The 19,235-nt window shown below is 41.6% G+C and overlaps 1 protein-coding gene across 1 annotated transcript in view; it reads left to right on the top strand.

Moving 5' to 3' along the window:
• The window catches only part of LOC122553126 (inactive ubiquitin carboxyl-terminal hydrolase 53-like), a 99,934-nt gene extending 95,099 nt beyond the window's left edge, over nt 1–4,835 (top strand). The window contains exon 17 of the mRNA XM_043696686.1: nt 2,522–4,835. The gene's annotated coding sequence lies outside the window, so the exon portion shown is untranslated. The remainder of the gene's footprint in view (nt 1–2,521) is intronic.
• The last annotated feature ends 14,400 nt before the right edge of the window (nt 4,836–19,235 follow it).

Raw genomic sequence — 19,235 nt, 5'->3', positions numbered from 1 at the left:
GGATGGATATAAAAGGTTCCATTAATTATTTGAAAAAGAGTAGAGGAGTGATTTCTAGTTTCCTTGCCGATGTTTATCCCTGAGTCAAGAATCGTAGTAGAAGACTAAGCTCACTGACATTATTAATGAACAAGGTGACTGTTCCAGTCCCTACATTGCAATATGGCTGGGTATCAAGAGACCGCCACTGTAAAGCACCTTGAAATGATCATGAGGTTCTATATAAATGCACATCTATTTTTGTCCATTGAACAGAGTGCAGCATCACTTAATGTTGTAAATAGAGGAAATAAGTTATGAACAGCAATTGAATGCTACTCTATTGTTATGCCATTTAGAAGCAACATGAGATCCAAATCAGAGCAAATAACTATAAATCACTGGCAGTAATTACAATGATCTAAAAAGGCATATTATTTTAATTTGTACATTGAACTTTATTCACAAAGTCTTTACAATGAAAAAAAATGGAACTAACACTTTTTAAAACTCTGCATTTATAAATGTTTCTAAATGTCTTTGTATACTAACATAATATTGTATTCAGTCAAAGTGTAGCACTGGAAAAGCACAGCAGGTCAGGCAGCATCAGAGCAGAAGAGTCAACATTTCCGGCATAAGCTCTTCATTAATAATGTGGGAGCTTGGAGGAGGGGGAAGGGGGCTGAGAGATAGGTGGGTGGGAGTGGGGCTAAGGTATCTGGGAAGGTGATAGGTAGATGCAAGTGGGATGTGATAGTGATAGGTCAGAGTGGAGGGTGGAGTGAATAGGTGGGAAGAAAGATGTTCAGGCAGGACAGTTAAAGAAGGCAGTGCCAAGTTGGATGGTTGTATCTGAGATGAGGCAGGGGGAGGAGAGATGAGGAAACTGAAGTTGACGTTGATGCCGTGGTTGGAGGGTCCCAAGGGAGAAGAGGTGTTCTTCCTCCAGGTGTCAGGTGGCTTGGATATAGCAGTGGACGAGGCCCAGGGCTTTCATATTCTTGACGGAATGGGAGGGGGGGGGGGGGGGGGTGGGATTGAAGTGATTGGCAACAGGGCGATGGGGTTGTTTGGTGCGTGTCCCGGAGATGTTCCCTGAAACATTCTGTGAGTTAGCATCCTATCTCCCCAATATAGAGGAGACCATATCGAGAGTAATGGACATAATATTGTATATAGTGTGACATTAGAATGCCCAAAGCACATGATGGCATATGAAGTTGTTTTGAAGAACTTCATGATAATGGTATCACTATCACTGGTGCCCATACACACGGACAAAGAGGGACACCAGTTTGACTAGGGCAATGCATCCATCCTGGGACATCCAAACAAAGATACATATGGGAATTCCTGGAGGCCTGGCATTGAAACCGGAACTCCATTAACAAACATGTAGGTTTGGATCCTATTTACCAATATCTCAGAAGCAGAACCGGAAATTATATCACCCACCAGAGCAAACCAAAACACGCACACAACAAGTGGGACAGAACACCAACGCTTCACTGAAGACTCGGTGATGATGTTACCTACCATAATGATGAAACGTCTGAAAACAAACCCACCAGCTCAGCGAGCAAACTGACAACAAAATCTACAAATCTTAAAACCATAAGACATAGGAGTAGAAATTAGGCCATTCAGCCCATCAGATCTTCTCCTCCATTCAATCATGGCTAATAAGTTTCTCAACCCATTCTCCCGCCTTCTCCCAGTAACCCTTGACAATCAAGAACCTATCTATCTCCATCTTAAATATACTCAATGACCTGCCCTCCACAGCTTTGTGGCAATGAACTCCATAGATTTACCACTCCCTGGTTGAAGAAGTTTCTCCTTATCTCAGTTCTAAAAGGTCTTCCCTTTACTCTAAAGCTGTGCCCTCAGATCCTAGTCTCTCCTACCAATGGAAGCATCTTCCCAACATCTACTCTGTCCAGGCTATTCAATATTCTGTTTGTTTCAATTAGATAGGAAGGGTTTGGAGGGATATGGGCCGGGAGCTGGCAGGTGGGACTAGATTGGGTTGGGATATCTGGTCGGCATGGACGGGTTGGACCAAAGGGTCTGTTTCTATGCTGTATGAATCTATGACTCTAGATACCCCTTTCATCCTTCTAAACTCCAAGTATAAACCCAGAGTGCTCAAACGTTCCAAGATCTTCTCAAAGATCTCAAACCATATAGACCAACAATGAAAGTGTTTTAATGCAAACACTACTAGAAATGCTCAGGCAAGGTAACGTCTTCAGAGAGAGAGAGTGTGAGTGGGACTTTCAGTTAGTGCCTTTTTTTCAGAATAGGAAAATGATTGTTTTGGACTCTGGATACATGTTCAAATTCAGCCAGAAAGTTTAATACAGTATGTCTGACAAATTTAGGAGTAGGTTTTATATTTTTGGTAAATGAGTAAAATAAACATTGTGCATTAAAATGGATTGTATGCTATCTATTATTAAATTTATGCAGCTTTTGAAAGAATTACTTTCATTTTGCATTCACTTTTCTAAACCTTGTTTGGATATTCTGCTTTCAGCATATGTAGAATTAAAGTCATCACCAACTGAATCCAAAGACACCACAATTGAAATAAATTGCAACTAAATTAATGGAATCTAACTGTATTTGATTCCATGGTAGTTCTAAACACTGCATGATTGGAGACCAATGAATAATAAAGAAGGAACTCCAATCAAGATTACAATGAGAAGAATCATTGATATTGCCAATGTTGTCCAGCAGAGGGTAGCTCTCACTGAAGCTGAACAAAGTCAAAGCAAATTGTCACACTGCTCCGTGCGGTGTACACTCAAGTACTGTGCATGGTGAAGATGTGCAAATATTTTATAATGTCAGTCAAAACCTTGTATTCTGTACATTGCTAACAAAAAATGTTGTTATATTATTTTAATCTTTTTTATATAAACCACAGTTGAGATTTTTCATTGAATCATTTCAAATATTCCTGTCTTGAGTCTTATGCCCAGGAAATGTTGAGCAAAGTTGATTAGAATTGCAGAGAAACGAGATGAAGCAGATATATTCTGTCTTGTTTTTTTGTAAACTTATTTTCTAATGTGGTAAGCTGTAATCTTAATTGTTTTATTCCAGAAGAAACTGATAAATTGCCATAAAAAGAAATTTAATGTTAGATAATTAATTTGAAATCAATCTCTGCCTAAAACCTCATCTTGCATCACTTTGAGCAAAATGTAGTTGTGCAGGAAATGAAAATACTTTTAAATTTGGGAGGTTTATACACTCCATATGAATCAATAAATTCTTATAATAGTTGAGTTAAAAACCATTTGGGGGGAAAAAAGCAACGGAATAGGTATGGGGTCTGAACAAAGATATTTCAGTGGCTTTTTTTTAATTTGCAGGTATTAACAAAAAATATTTTTTTTATTTGTATGAAGAAATATCAACACTCCCAACGCATTCGATACCTGTCTGAAGGTCCAACACTCTGTTAACTATCCAAAGATTAGTAGAAAACACTTTTATTCATGTTAAAAAAATTATTCTATCAAATGTGTTAAACAAAATTATTCAACAAATGTGAATCTAATGATGATAGAAATCTTATTGGTGCTTTGAGAAACTGGCAAAAGCAAAACATAACTTTACAATTTCTGAAACTTTACACAATTTTAACATTTTGCGTTTGTCAAGTGCGCTTTCAGAAGCTAGTTTTTTTGATAACACTCTGTAATTAGTGTAATTGCATACAAACTGGAATAAGTCAAATATTTTTTAAACAAATCATACTTTCCCTCTAAGCATATATGTTTTGGATTTCCTATTTTCAAATCGCTGTTACTATACAAATGATTTTTTCAAAACTGAAACAGCCAAATCTTTCAGTGAAATGTTTACTGAATAAAAATTAATGGTAGTGGTATGCAAAGATAAAAGCTCTTAAACAAATGCAAAAATTCTGAAAAATACTTACTTTTTTTAATCAATAAACACTTTTATAAAATATTTTTATGCATTGCGAAAAATACCTATTTAGGCTGAGATTTGAGGTACTGTAACTTATTTTTTAATATGCTGATACCTGCATGTGAATATTCTCCTAACATTTTCATTAAAATATTACCTTATCTGAAGAATACTATGTATTAACAATAGACTTCTGTTGTTCTGTTACCATGCACACGTGTTTTTGACATTTGGGCTCCTTGTTAAAATTACACCTTAAATGACACCTGATAGGCAGATCAATTATTGAATACCATCATTTCCATTTGTAACAAATGCTACTAATGTATTTTTGTATCAAATTCAAATTTCTTATCCCAAGTCTTGTTTTTATTTTCAAACCGTGCCTGTATCTTTTGGGCTAAAATTCCATTTGGTTCCAAAAAGTGAGGATATTTATATGCCTTCTGAACAATGTTGAATTTTGTTGCACATTAAACAGCTAACTTAAATTTTGCATACAAATATTTTATCAGTTTTGTTAACTTGCAGGACTATCTCAAAAGAATGCCTTAAGAATTTTTGGGATTATTGCGATAAAACACGCAATCCTAAATAGCTTGACTACCAAATAATTTTATTGTGTTGGAAAAGTACTATATTAGAATTCTTGACTCCTGATTAATGCAACTTGTGGAACAATTAAATACAAAAGGACCAATATGGAAACAAGGCCAAACTGTGCCTAGTGCAGAGTGTCTATTTATTTTTCTATGTAAAATGAGGGACTATTTGTAGCAACTGATTTTCATTATGCTTTGGATATATATTGTGGAGTAACTATTTACTTTGTACAAGAAGGTTATTTCTAGTTTCATGTACTAATATCTTGCAGATAAGTATTAAAATATAAAGTATTTTCATCCTATCTTCTCAGTATGTTTACTTAATGTAAGTTGAAACTTTATTGCTGGAACAGCACAGCAGGTCAGGCAGCATCCAGGGAACAGGGGATTCGACGTTTCGGGCACACCCGAAACGTCGAATCTCCTGTTCCCTGGATGCTGCCTGACCTGCTGTGCTGTTCCAGCAATAAAGTTTCAACTTTGATCTCCAGCATCTGCAGACCTCACTTTCTCCTTACTTAATGTAAGGACATGCAGTCTCAAGTATTAATAATGAAAGTTCTACATATCACAAACATCACTCGAAGTCTGCAAATATTTATTGAAGCTAATTAAATCTTAATGACACCACAGTGCAGAAATATGTCACTTACATATTTGGGGGGGAAACTCCCAATCTGCTTTTTATATTGGATTCCTTAGTGTGGAAACAGGTCATTTGGCCCAACAAGTGCACAATGACCCTCTGCAGAGTTGCACACCCAGACCCATTTCCCTCTGACTAATGCACCTAACACTATGGGCAATCCATTTGACCTGCACATCTTTGGATTGTGGGAGGAAACCGGAGCACTGGGAGGAAACCCACGCAGACACTGGGAGAATGTGCAAACTCCACACATAGTCACCAGGGCTGGAATCTAACCTGGGTCCCTGGTGCTGTGAGGCTGCAGTGCTAACCACTGAGCCACCGTGTCACCCTTTTAGAGGTGTTAATTCTTTCAGATAAGAACTGAGCAAAAGTCAGAAATATTAAGATTAGATTACATTACAGTGTGGAAACAGGCCCTTCGGCCCAACAAGTCCACGCCGAAGCGCAACCCACCCATACCCCTACATTTACCCCTTACCTAACACTACGGGCAATTTAGCATGGCCAATTCACCTGACCTACACATCTTTGGACTGTGGGAGGAAACCGGAGCACCCGGAGGAAACCCACGCAGATGTGGGGAGAACGTGCAAACTCCACACAGTTAGTCGCCTGAGGCGGGAATTGAACCCGGGTCTCTGGCGCTGTGAGGCAGCAGTGCTTGCCACCGTGCTGCCAACAAAGCCTAAGAAGAATGTTTTGAAGAGTGCTATACATGTAGAAAAGCAAAGTATTGGGTGAAATACTTGAAAGTGTAGTCACCAGTAATGGAGAAACTCTGAGAATGACATCCATGAACAAATATAGCTGGAGGAAATTAGAGGTAGTGAGGTGGTAAGGCAATGAAATCTAATCAATAGGATGACATTTAAATTTGAAGTATTGGATGACCAGGTGGGGAGGTGGTGGTCTCATTGTTTTAACCCTCGGCTATTAATCCAGAGACCCAGGTAGTGTTGTGGGACCTGGGTTCAAATCCCAGTATGGTAAATGGTGAAATTTGAATTGAATAAAAAAAAAGTCTGGAATTAGGAGTCTAGTGAAGACCATGAAACCATTGCTGATTATTTGGAAAAAGCCTATCTGGTTCACTAATGTCCTTTAGGGAAGGAATCAATGATCTTTACCTGGTTTGGTCTATATATGTTTGCAGACCCACACCAATATGGTAGGGCAAAACATGCTGGCTGAACCAGTGACACTCTCATTCCATGAAGGAATTTTTTAAAACTGAAGTTGATGTGCAAATGGAATTTTGTGTGGAGAATTTTAGAAATGTTTACACAGGATAGGTTTGTGAAGGATGCATCATTTGTGGTTAAATATGGGTAGTATCAAATTAAAAATACATTTTGTAGAATTGAATAGTGTTTAGGGATAGGTTAGTCGGTTAGACGAATTTTAAGAACCATTAAAAGACTATAAAAAGGCAGAGAATTTGTTAGTAATATAAAAGTAAATGGTAAAGATACTATAAATATTTAAATAGTCGCAATATGTCGCGAGTCCTCTAGAGTGTCTAGAAAGTCAGGAAATCACAGTGGTGTTGAACAAAGGTTTTGTTTGTTTTCACTTTAGAAGACTTCCCAAAGATATCAACAAGTGAAAATCAAATAGTGAAGCAAACGGGAATTTGAAATAATCTCCATCTGCAGAGAAAGAAGCTTGGGAAAATAATTCAAGCTAAAGTGTGACAAATCCCCAGAACCAAGTAGTATCCAACCATCCTAGTATTGGCTACAACCATTCCGAAAGGGATTCGGGATTGAAAAGCAGCTAATGCAACACCTTTACTTGAGAAAGGAGACGGACAGCAGGGAATTTTAGCTAGTTAGCCGAACTGTCGCTGGCAAATTGGTGGAATCCATTATGAAGGTGATTTATAACAGAATACTAAGAAAATCAGAATGTGATTAGGTGCATCCAGTATAGTTTTGTGAGGGAAATAGTGTTCAGTTAACTTAAAGTTTGATGAAGTAACAAGATGAATAAAGGAGTACTTGTTAGATGGCTGTGTAGATTTCCATTAAGTATTTGATAAGTTAATACATTGGCTGTTACTGCACAAACTAAAGATGTCTCAATCAAAACAACAATACTAGAGTGAATAAAGGATAGGTTAACAGGAAATTGAGTAGGGTTAAAATCGGTGCTTTTTTTGGATTGGCATGCTGTAATTAGTCAAGTGTCACCAGAATCACTGCTCGAGCCCCAACAATGTACAATCCATATCAATGCCTTGGATGTGAGGACTAAATGTATGACAGCTAAGTTTGCTGATGACCCTAACATAGGTAAGAAAAGTGTGTTGTCAGGAAAAAAGTGTGTGCAAAAGAATATAGATAGGTTAAGTGGCTAAAATTTGTTGATGGTATATAATGTGGGAAAATGTAGGCAGGAAGATTAGACAGTATACTATTTAAATGGAAGAAGATTGCAGAAGTTGGATGCCTTTACTCATTAAAGTTTTGAATAAGAGGTGATCTTTATTGTACCATTACAAGGTTCAAGAAAGGATGAATTCAGAGTGTTTACTTTGTAGGATGGACTAAAACTAGGGTACATTTAATGGTATGAGGTCTTGCTTTTAAGACAGATCGCAACTCTTTTTTTTCCCTCTGGGTTATAATTTGTGGAGTTCTCTTCCCTGGAAAATAGTCCAGGCTGGGTCATGAATTTATTCAAGGCTGAATTTAGATTTTTGACAGGCAAGGGAATGAAATTGATATCACAATCAGTTTAGGCATGATCTTATTAAGTGACTGAGTAGGCTTGAAGTGCCAAATGACCACCTAATGTTCCTGAGGTTCTGCAGAAAATTAGCCAAAATATGCTTAAGAGCTTCAGTGGCTATTGGCTGCAGCACATCAGACCCAGGCCATATTCTGAAGATAGATTCCTTTAAAATAGATAAGTTGTGAAATTAAAAGTGCAAGTGAGCCTAATAGGACAACAATGTTCAAAATTGGATCAGGTTGAAACTGCCAGGGTGAGGGTGAAATTAGTAGCTGGATTAGTGGTGCTGGAAGAGCACAGCAGTTCAGGCAGCATCCAAGGAGCTTCGAAATCGACGTTTCGGGCAAAAGCCCTTCATCAGGAATAAAAGGCTCTGGTTTCCAGCATCTGCAGTCATTGTTTTTAACTCTGGAATTAGTAGCACAGATTTCAAGTTTATGTTTGGGGTTTGATGAGTAGTTTTGGTTGTCCTAGTAGACTGTCTTAAATGAACACTCTGACAACATAGGTGGTTAAGTTGAAAGAGGGAGATTTGTGGCGTGAGTGTAAATTTGGCAGCCCACTCCATGTCTGTGTTATAGTCAGGCCCAAAGGTTTAAACTTTTAGGAACAGAGTTAACTGTGCATGGGCCAAAAGAGGAGTTTTTTTACTGGTTGTACTGTACTTCAGATAGGGCAAGGAAGAGGAGCCCTAATAAATTGAAGAACCAAAGTGGTGCTTTTATGATTTCTGGACAAAAGGAAGATTTCCTAATACCTGAGCAACTTCAACCATTTACAATATCATCAAAGGAGCCAGAAGGGGAAATTGAGTATGAATCAATTAAATGTAAATAGACTGACAGAAGTAGCTTTTCAGGACTCAAGCACAGATGAGAAACTAGAGAGGTATTGGCAGTAAATTGAGATAGAAAAGGGAACTGAGATTAAAATTGGAATTATTCTGGTTGTGTCCAGGAGCAATTTAGTGAGGCATTTTCAGGGGTGAGATGACTATGACACTGACAAGGATTAGAGCCGCACGTTGATAAATTAGCACCTTTATAGTTTTTGTGCCAAGTCTTCTCTTTGGACATACACACATCAATAACTATCATGTAATTATGCACATTTAACAGTTATGCAGACAATGTACCACCATGATTGTGAAAGTAAAAATGTGCAGCTTTTGTACTAGACTTCACTTTTGAATTTGTTTGTACCTATAGGTAGATGCGATAAAGCTAGACAGTGATCTGCATGCAGTAAAGTGGATTTGAAGTCATTTCGTACATTGTAGTTGACTACATTGGTCCTGCTACATTATGTCAAGTTACTCAGTCAACTGTTTTTCCGGAGTAGAAAGACTATAACATCTACAGCAATTTTAAATGGAAGACAGTAATGGATAACTGAATTCATTGTGTTGATCTCAAAAAATTAAAGTATGGTTGTTGACTCAGCCTCCTTTAGGTAAAAACAAGGGCTGCAGATGCTGGAAATCAGCCTGTTCTTTAGTCATAGTATGATAACACCACTCAGCTGGAGCAACTGAACTAATAGTAGTGAAGTTCATACTTGTATTTCTTGCATTCCTCTGCTCTTGATGGTGTCATATTAGGTATTGCAAAACATGAATTCATTGACTATGCAGTTTTCTTGTCATGGCACTTCCCTATTGAATATATCCAAACTGTAAATAACTTCATTTTTGAGTCCTTGGAGTGACAGAAGAATGTGATATTGGATCAGCAAGAATGTGTGCTGAACTGGCAATTCATATTATTGTTACTTGGGGGGAATCTCTTCTGCTGCATCACCTCTAATATTTCTCTGCGCCCATCCGGTATTGCGAGTTTGACACATAATCTTCAAAAAATGCTGAACTAGATTTCACTGTATTCCTCAATGTTCACTTTTTGGCTGCAATGTTTTCTCAAGAAAGGTGGTATACAGTACAGAAGTTTGTAAAGTGAAGGGTGCCCTTCACTCAATTTTACTGACCACCTTAATAGCAATTGCTTTGAGATTCTGTAATCACCTACATGGGCAACATGGCCTACCCTTATAAGTGTTGCAGAGCTTTCATGCAGCCCTGTCACAGACCCGTGATTCGGTGCTATATAGAGTTGTGATGACAATGACTTGGGAAAGTTTGATTTTAGCCACCATTATTGTCTGCTGCTTCAAGCCACCATCATGGAGTTGGCCGTAGGCAGAACTTGGTCTCTGGGCACATAGTCGGATTCTTCCTCAATAGAAACATCCGAAGAGAACACACAATCAGTTATGAGAATTCTTCTACATCCCTGAGATCGGTGCCATAAATGCTTATATCTGGTGCTTCCTAATGTGTGCCTGGTGTTGCCTGAAACGTAATCTTTGTATCAGAGATAAGACAAAAGTTACAGAGCAAGCTATAGTCAGGTTCCCTTAATTCATGATATTGGAAAACTTGCTGATTTTTTAATGGTCATCTTTCTTGTTGGCGATCCAAGCTTTTCTTTTAAATGATCTTGTATTGTAAAAATTGGTTTGTTATACTTCAATCTTACTATCTTGATTTTCTCACCTCTTTGCCACAGCAAATGCTCTCACTTCTTCTCTTCAAAATTAGAAGGATTGTTCTTGATGTCATCATTTCACAAGTCTTCATGAACCTTTGCCTTAAAGCCATAGAAGTTTCCAAATCATCAGACAAGGCAACATTGATCACTCTTCAGTTGAATGCACGTAGTATTCAAGTCAAAATTAATTAATTAACTGCACAGGTACAGGTAGATGGTTATGCCGTTATCGTCATTATGGAGATATACTTACAAGGAGATCAAACCTGGGAACTAAATACTCATGGATATGCAAACATTCAAAAGGACAAACAGGAAGGAAAGAATGATGGGTAGTATTGACAGTACATGATGAAATAAGCATAATAGCAAGAAATGATCTTGAATCAGAAGATGTAAAATTCATAAGGGTGGAGGTAAGAAAGAAAAAGGAAGGTGACATTGGTAGGAGTAGTTTATAAGATTGTAGAACAGTAGTTACTTAGTGGGAACATGAATAAATAAATTAGTGTGATTTGGACAAGCTGAATGAGTGGTCAAATGCATGGCAGATGAACTATAATGTGGGTAAAAGTGAGGTCATCCACTTTGGGAGCAGAAACAGATGAATTATTATCTGATTGACCATAAGTTGAGAGAGGGAAATATGAGACCTGCATGTTCTCATGCACCAGTCACTGAAATAACCATAGAGGTGCAGCAGGCTGTGAAGAAGGAAATTAACATATTGGCCCTCAAAATGAGAAGATTGGAGTATGGAAACAGGGATGTCTTGCTGCAATTGTACAGGGCCTTGTTGAGACCACACCTGAAATGTGTGCGGTTTTGGTCTCCTAGGAAGAATATTCTTGCTACAGAGAGAGTGCAGCACTGTTTTACCTGGGATGGTAGGTCTGATGTATGAGGAGAAGTTGTGAATCAGTTAGGATTGTATTCTCTGGAGTTCAGATGAATGGGGGAAATGAGGAAACTTGAAATCCATATTGATCCCATGTGGTTGCAGGGTCCCAAGGCAGAATATGAGATGTTCTTTCTCCAGGTGTTGAGTGGTAAGGGTTTGGTGATGGGGGAGGCCCAGGATCTACATGTCCTTGAAGGAATGGGAAGGTGAGTTGAAGTGTTCACCCACAGGGCGGTGGGGTTGACTGGTGCTGGTGTCCCAGAGATGTTCTCAGAAATGATCTACAAGGAGGTGTCCTGTCTCCCCAATTTAGAGGAGACCACATCAGCTGCAATGGATGCAGTAGCTGACATTGGTAGAGGTACAGGTAAATTTCTGTTGGACATAGAAGGATCCTTTGGGGCATTGGACAGAGGTGTGGGGAGTGGTATGGGCACAGGTTTAGCACTTCCTGTGGTGCAGGGCAAGGTGCTGGGACTGAGTTGTGGGGTGGCATGGACCTGACAAGCGAGTCGTAGAGGGAATGATCTCTCTGGAACACTGATAGGTGTGAGGAGGGGAATATATCTTTGGTAGTGGGGTAGGGAAATTGCAATTTTGGAGGAAGGAGGCCATTTGGGATTTTCTAAGGTGGAATTAGTCATCCTGGGAACAGATATGGCGGAGGTGGAGGAGTTGGGAATAAAGGATGACATTTTTACAGAAGTTAGGGTGGGAGGAGGTGTGTTCTGGATAGCTGTATGAGTCGATGGACTTGTAGTAGATATGCGTGGTTTGTTGTTGGAGATGGAGATGGAAATGGAGAGGTCCAGGAAGGGGAGTAGGTGTCCAAGATGGTCAAGGTGAATTTGAGGTCAGGGAAAAGGTGTTGGTGAAATTGATGAACTGTTTAACCTCCTTGTAGGAGCACGAGGTAGTGCCGATACAATCATCGATGTAATGGAGGAACAAGTGGGGGGTGGTGCTGGTGTAACTGCGGAAGATGGACTGTTCCATGTACCTGACCAGGAGGCAGGCATAGCTGGGTCCCATGTGTGTGCCTGTGGCAACCCCTTTGGTTTGGAGGAAGTGGGAGGATTGGAAAGAGAAGTTGTTGAGGGTGAGGACCAATTCAGCCAGGCGGACGAGGGTGTTGGTGGAAGCGTATTAGTTAGGATGGCGTGAGAGGAAGAAATGAAAGGCTTGGAGACCTTCGTCGTGATGGGCCAATATGTACAGAGACTGGACGTCCATTGTGAAAATGAAGCATTGGGGGCCAGGAGACAGAAAATCTTGGAGGAGGTGAAAGGGCGTGGGTGGTGTCCTGAATGTTGATAGGGAGTTCATGTTCTATGGGACAGGACGATATCAAGGTATGCAGAGATGAGTTCAGTGGGACAGGAGCAGGCTGAGACAATGCGTTGAGTGGAGATGTCAGGTTTGTGAACCTTTGGTAGGAGGTAGAATCAGGCAGTGTGGGGTTCACGGACAATGAGGTTAGAGGCTGTGGATGGAAGATTCCCAGAGGTGTTGAGGTTGTGGATAGTCAGGGAGATGAAGGTTTGACGATGGGAGGTGAGGTCATGATCAAGGGGGCAGTAGGAGGAGGTGTCTGCAAGTTGGCACTTCAGTAGTGTAGAGGTCAGTGCACCAAACTACTACAGCACTCCGCCTTGTTTGTGGGTTTGATGGTGAGGTTGGGGGTTGGAGATCTTTAGTCCAGGAACTCCCTAACTACATTCAGGACACCACCCACACCCTTCACCTCCTCCAAAGTTTTTGTATCCCCAGCCCCAAATGCCTCTTCCTCACCATGAACGTTCAGTCCCTGTACACATTCATCCACCACGACGAAGGCCTCCAAGCCCTCTGAATCATCCTCTGATGCCATCCCAACCAGTACCCCTCCACCAACACCCTCAACCACCTGGCTGAACTGGTCCTCATCCTCAACAACTTCTCCTTCCAAGCTTTCCACTTCCTCCAAACCAAAGGGGTAGCCCCGGGCACCAGCATGGAACCCAGCTCTGCCTGTCTCTTCATCAGGTACATGGAATAGTCCATCTTCCACAGTTACACTGGCACCACCTCCCACCTGTTCCTCTGCAACATCAATGGCTGTACTGGTGCTACCTCGTGCTCTCATGAGGAGGTCGAACAGTTCATCAACTTCACCAACACCTTTCACCCCAACCTCAAATTCACCTGGACCATCTTGGCAACCTCTTTCCCCTTCCTGGACCTCTCCGGCGACCGACTAACCACATACATCTAGTACAAGCAGACCAATTCTCACAGCTACCTGGACTACAACTCCTCTACCTACCTCCTGCAAAAATGCCATCCCTTATTCCCAATTCCTTTGCCACATCTGTTCCCAGGATGACCAATTCCAACCTAGAAAATCCCAGAGGGCCTCCTTCTTTCAAGATCACAATTTCCCTTTCCACATGGTTGACGATGTCCTCCACCGTATCTCCTCCACTTCCTGCACCACCACCTTTGAACCCCACCCCTCCCAATGCAACAAGGACAGAACCCCCCCTCTCCACCCAGTCCTCACCTTCCACCCCACCAACTTCCGCATACAGGGCATCAATTTCCGTTACTTCCACCACTTACAAATGGACCCCAACACCAGAGATATATTTTCCTCCCCACCCCTATCAGCGTTCCAGTGAGATTATTCCCTCCGTGACTTTCTCGTCAGGTCCACGTCACCTTCGCCAGCCCATACTCCACTCCCAGCACCTAACCCTGCCGCTGCAGGAAGTGAAAGACCTGTGCCCACATCACTCCCCTCACCTCTGTCCAAGGCCCAAAGGATCCTTCCATGTCTGACAGAAATTTATCTGTTACTCCACCGAAGTCATCTATTGTATCTGTTGCACTGGATGTGGTCTCCTCTACATCGGGGAGACAGGATGCCTCCTTGTAGATCATTTCAGAGAACATCTCTGGGACACCTGCACCAGCCAACCCCACCGCCCGGTGGGTGAACACTTCAACTCCCCCTCCCACACCATCAAGGACATGTAGGTCCTGGGCCTCCTCCATCGCCAAACCCTTACTACCCAACACCTGGGGAAAGAACATCTCATATTCTGCCTTGGGACCCCGCAACCACATGGGATCAATGTGGATTTCAACAGTTTCCACACTTTTTCTCCCCCCACATTATCCCAGTCCCAAGACTCCAACTTGCCTCTGCCCTCCTGATCTGTCCATCATCCTTCCCATCTATCCGCTCCAGCCTCCTCTCCAACCTTTCACCTTCTTCCTCACCTTCATCTCCCTATTTCATTCTCAGCTATCTTCCCACTAGCCCCACCCCCCTTCCCATTTATCTCTCAGGCCCCAGCCCACAAGCCTCATTCCTGATAAAGGGCTTATACCCGAAATGTCAATTCTCCTGCTCCTCGGATGCTGCCTGACTTGCCGTGCTTTTCCAGCACCACACTCTCGACTCTCATCTCCAACATCTGATGCCCTCATTTTCTACTATTACTCATTATCAACATGATTAACACTAAATATCACCTCATTATTGTGCAGTTTCTTAACAAACCACTAAATGAATAGAAATTAGAAAGAATCCCTGATCTCAATGTCTGTTTGCTCCTCTGGATTATCATCTTCTACACCCATTAGTGTCTTGGCATGTTCCAGGGTAATGGCCAGATGGAGGCTGGCATCTGACAATGCAGCCTCTCTCTGCCAGTCACTTACAATACATTTCTGCTCGGTAACCTGCATTTTGCAGTACACTAGCATTTTTCAGTACAAGGTTTCTGCAAGGAGACTTTGCACACAAGGACAGTGGCCCAGCTCATGGAGTGGACCAGGCTGCATCTCAGGATTACTCATTTGCTCTTCTAGCACTCACTCACTTTGTCCCCTCATCTAGACCATAAATACTCACTATACTGCTGTATTGGTTTGTGGTTTCGCATTGACAGGGAGCCAGGCAATATGTTAGCAGCCAACAGTCACATTGCTGCATCATGTTTCACACTTGCAGCATGGGCCAGCAGCGTATGCAGCAATTACCACATGTTTTTCACACAAAAAGCCATATCTGAAAGTTGTAAGAGACTAATCCTTAAAGATGTCAAGGGGTTCCTGACAGTAAGTCATGTTAGTCTTAGCTAACAGTCACCGTCAGCCCTGTGGGTCTAGTGCAGTCAGTCTGGGGATTTGCAGGAACATCATTGGGAAGTTGTACAGATCTCAGTCAGAAGACTGGTCACTCATCATTCTGGTTTGTCTGACTAAATTGCTGAAGGAGTTAAGCTGCAGTTATTCAGGGGGCTCTATCCTCTAAATATGAATGAGGATGGGTTATCAGGGGACTGGTGGTGAGGGGGGATTTGGGCGCTGGAGAACTAAATGGTGGGACGTGGAAGTAGAGTTCTGGAATGAAGAGAGGTTTACAGTTGTGAATGGAGGGACTTAATGTATAAAAAGTGGAAGAGACATTGCAAACACCACGTGATCTTCCCCAACCTGGGGCTGAGCAGGTGCCTGGTCTCCAGCAGACCTCTAAGTGCCAACGATTTGAGGCTTTTCTTTCTCAATCAACTGCAGAGATGTGGACATAAAGTATTGAGAGGGGAAAGATTTAAAAGGGACCTAAAGGGCAACTTTTTCAGGCAAAGGGTGGTGAGTGTATGGAATGAGCTGCCAAAGGAAGTGGTGGAGGGAGGTACACTTACAACATTTAAAAGGCATCTGGATGGGTACATGAACTGATAGGATTTAGAGAGATATGGGCCAAGTGCTACCAAATGGGATTAGATTAGGTTAGGGTATCTGGTCAGCATAGACGACTTGGATCGAACGATCTGTTTCCACACTGTACATCTGTATGACTTTATTCACCAGCAGGTGTCTCTGACTCTAATGGAGCTGAAAAAGCATCAGCGTCCAGGCTGGTGTTTCTAGTGAGGCATCCATACTCTGAGACGCTGCAGGGCATCAGGAACAGTGAACAGGGCAGTCATATTTGCAAGATATAAAAGAGAGAAAGTGTCATGACCAAGAAATACAAGTGTAGCAGGTGTAAACTACATGTTGGTAGAGTTAATGGTAGAGTTGCCCTGCAAGGAATATTGCTTCGTACTTGGTTAGCACTACATGATGTTTAGCATCACTGCAGGAGCAGTCCTGGTCCTCTCCAGCCAATGCCAAGAGTCTCTCCTTGTATGGATGCAGAGATGGATATCTGACACCCCACCAGCCATCCTAGATTCTTCAGCCCATTGATTCTCTTTGAATGAGAGAAAGAGAGGAGTGAGACAAAAGTGGCTGGTTCATCTGAGAATGCTGGTGTACATGGGTGGGGGAAGAGTCCCATGTGAGTGTGCAGAGACCATGCAGCATTATTTTAAAAATGTAATTCTTGTCTCTTGCAAATTTTACATGTTTATTGGTGTGTGCAAGGTATTGAAGGTCGGATTGCTTAGTACTCATTAGGCAAACTTAGTGGCATACAGCATGGAAACAGATCCTTTGGTCAACTCATCCATACTGACCAGACATCCCAACCCATTTGCCAGCATTTGGCTCATATCCCTCTAAACCCTTCCCATTCATATACCCATCCAGGTGCCTTTTAAATGTTGTAATCGTACTCACCTTCATCACTTTCACTGGCAGCTTGTTCCATACATGCACCATTCTCTGCATGGAAAAAGTTACCCCTCAGATCCATTTTAAATCCTTCCCCTCCCACCTATGTCTTCTAGTTTTAGAATCATGCACAATAGAAAAAAGGCCTTGTCTATTTATCCTATCCATGCCTCTCATGATTTTAAAAACCTCTATCAGGTCAACCCTCAATCTCCAACCTGGGAAAAAGGTCCCAGTCTATTCAGCTTCTCCCAATAGCTTGTTGAACCACATGGCCTTTCACAATCTTTTTCATTCCCATTTTCAAAAATGTTGACGTAGATACTTCTTGTTTTTTTCTGCGAGAATTTTGCGTAAGTATATTCAATATTTCCTCCTACTTTCATCACTAGGTGTCAGCATTAGCCCGACAACATGGGATAAAGCAGAGCCCACAGGTAAAAACAGAAATTGCTGGAGAAGCTCAGCAGGTCTACGGTAGCAACTGTGACGAGAAAAACAGTGAGCATTTTCGAGTCCAGTGACACATGAGGTAAAGCACATTTGAAGGATGCAGGTGTCATAATCGGATTTACGTGAAAAAAAAGTACATTTTTGAAAGCTTAAAACTTTAAAATACATATGCTGACATGGGGAGGGGGGGGAGCATTTTAAACCCCAAGGGTGCAGTTTTAAAATAAATTAATTTTAGGTTGAAATTGCAACCAAAATCCAATGCTTCCACTTCCAAGTTTAGGGGAGTAATGTGTGTAACCTACTTGCTGAAGACAGGAGCTGAATTCATATGTTCCTGCACTGAACCATCGAGAAGACTTTACCATGAAATTCAGCACCATGTCCCCAGGGTTTAGGAGAATGGAACAGAGAGAGATTGAATCCCGGTATAGGTGGGTGTTTCAGTTCACGATTGCCCCACTTAGATGAAACGTCAGAGATTACAGCTGCTTTTAAAGTTCCCTCTCAAAGAGCTCTTGCGTTTTGGAAACTTTAGAGAGAGACATGTGATCTGTTTAAGAGTGTGTGCAGAAGCAGACTATTACCATCTCATGGCAATCATGAGGCTCTGTTGGGGAGAAGGGTTAACAGGAGTTATGCTAGATATGGTTATGTTGTCTGCAAAGGACTGGGAGCAGTTTCTTAACTAATTAGTATGTGTCAGTCTTCCAACAGACAGCGTACAAGGACTGAAGTCAGCTCTTGCGGAACAAGATTCTGGATCAGTGGTGCTGGAAGAGCACAGCAATTCAGGCAGCATCCGAGGACAGGCCTCGGATGCTGCCTGAATTGCTGTGCTCTTCCAGCACCACTGATCCAGAATCTGGTTTCCAGCATCTGCAGTCATTGTTTTTACCTCTTGCGGAACAAGGTCTGGTGACCAGGCATCTTTGTTAAAAAAAGCTTTCGTCTCTCCAAGCTTAGTGTGATTATTAGAAACAGCGGGGAGCCCAGACACAACCAGAACACACAATAACAATTCACTTCACAGGATGAATAGACACTCAGTTTAAACTGACATTTCTAGAGCTCTCCAGAGAGCAGCGGTTTCACCAGCTGAAATGATGTCAGGTGATGGTTGAGACTGCAGCTTCCAAGTGGAAAAATCAGGGGGGGCGCATATACCACCCACAGAAATGAAAGTCACCACTACCCTCAATCCTTTCAATCCTCCTTGGACACTTAAAAAGACATATTGAGAGTCTCAATGTCTACTACAACACATTCAAGTGGCAGATGCTGGATAGATCGTTTGCCAGGACTGGGAGATTGTAGACTGTCCCTGTGATTACAATAGTTAGAATTAATTGCCAGTCAGACATGTCTCTGAATAGATTCCTACAGGTACAGCATACTTTCAATTATACAAACATAGCATTCTGAGTACCACCACACTAACCAGGAGGGACGTTTTAAAAAATAAACCATAAGCATCCAACAATGCGCAGTTGCTGTGCATTCATACAGAAAGGTTTATGAAGGTGTGAGACAGAATCCTGAGACTTACCATGTTTCATTCATATTGAGCAGTTTAACATTTCAGAGCTGTTTGTTTCAGAAAGCAGATTAAAGAACTGGTTGAAAGTAGATATGAAACTTAACAGTCACCCTTGGGAAAAGTGTGATCAGTCAGCTGCAGGGGCAGTGCAATGTGAACTAGATGACCACCAGAGCTGTAATAAAATAAACTATCAAATGCTGATGTGGAGGTGCCGGTGTTGGACTGGGGTGGACAAAGTCAAAAATTACTCAACACC

This window comes from Chiloscyllium plagiosum, chromosome 1 (assembly GCF_004010195.1).
Source record: "Chiloscyllium plagiosum isolate BGI_BamShark_2017 chromosome 1, ASM401019v2, whole genome shotgun sequence".
In the NCBI taxonomy this organism is placed as follows: Eukaryota; Metazoa; Chordata; class Chondrichthyes; order Orectolobiformes; family Hemiscylliidae; genus Chiloscyllium; species Chiloscyllium plagiosum.
This window is presented reverse-complemented; position numbering and strand designations above follow the sequence as displayed.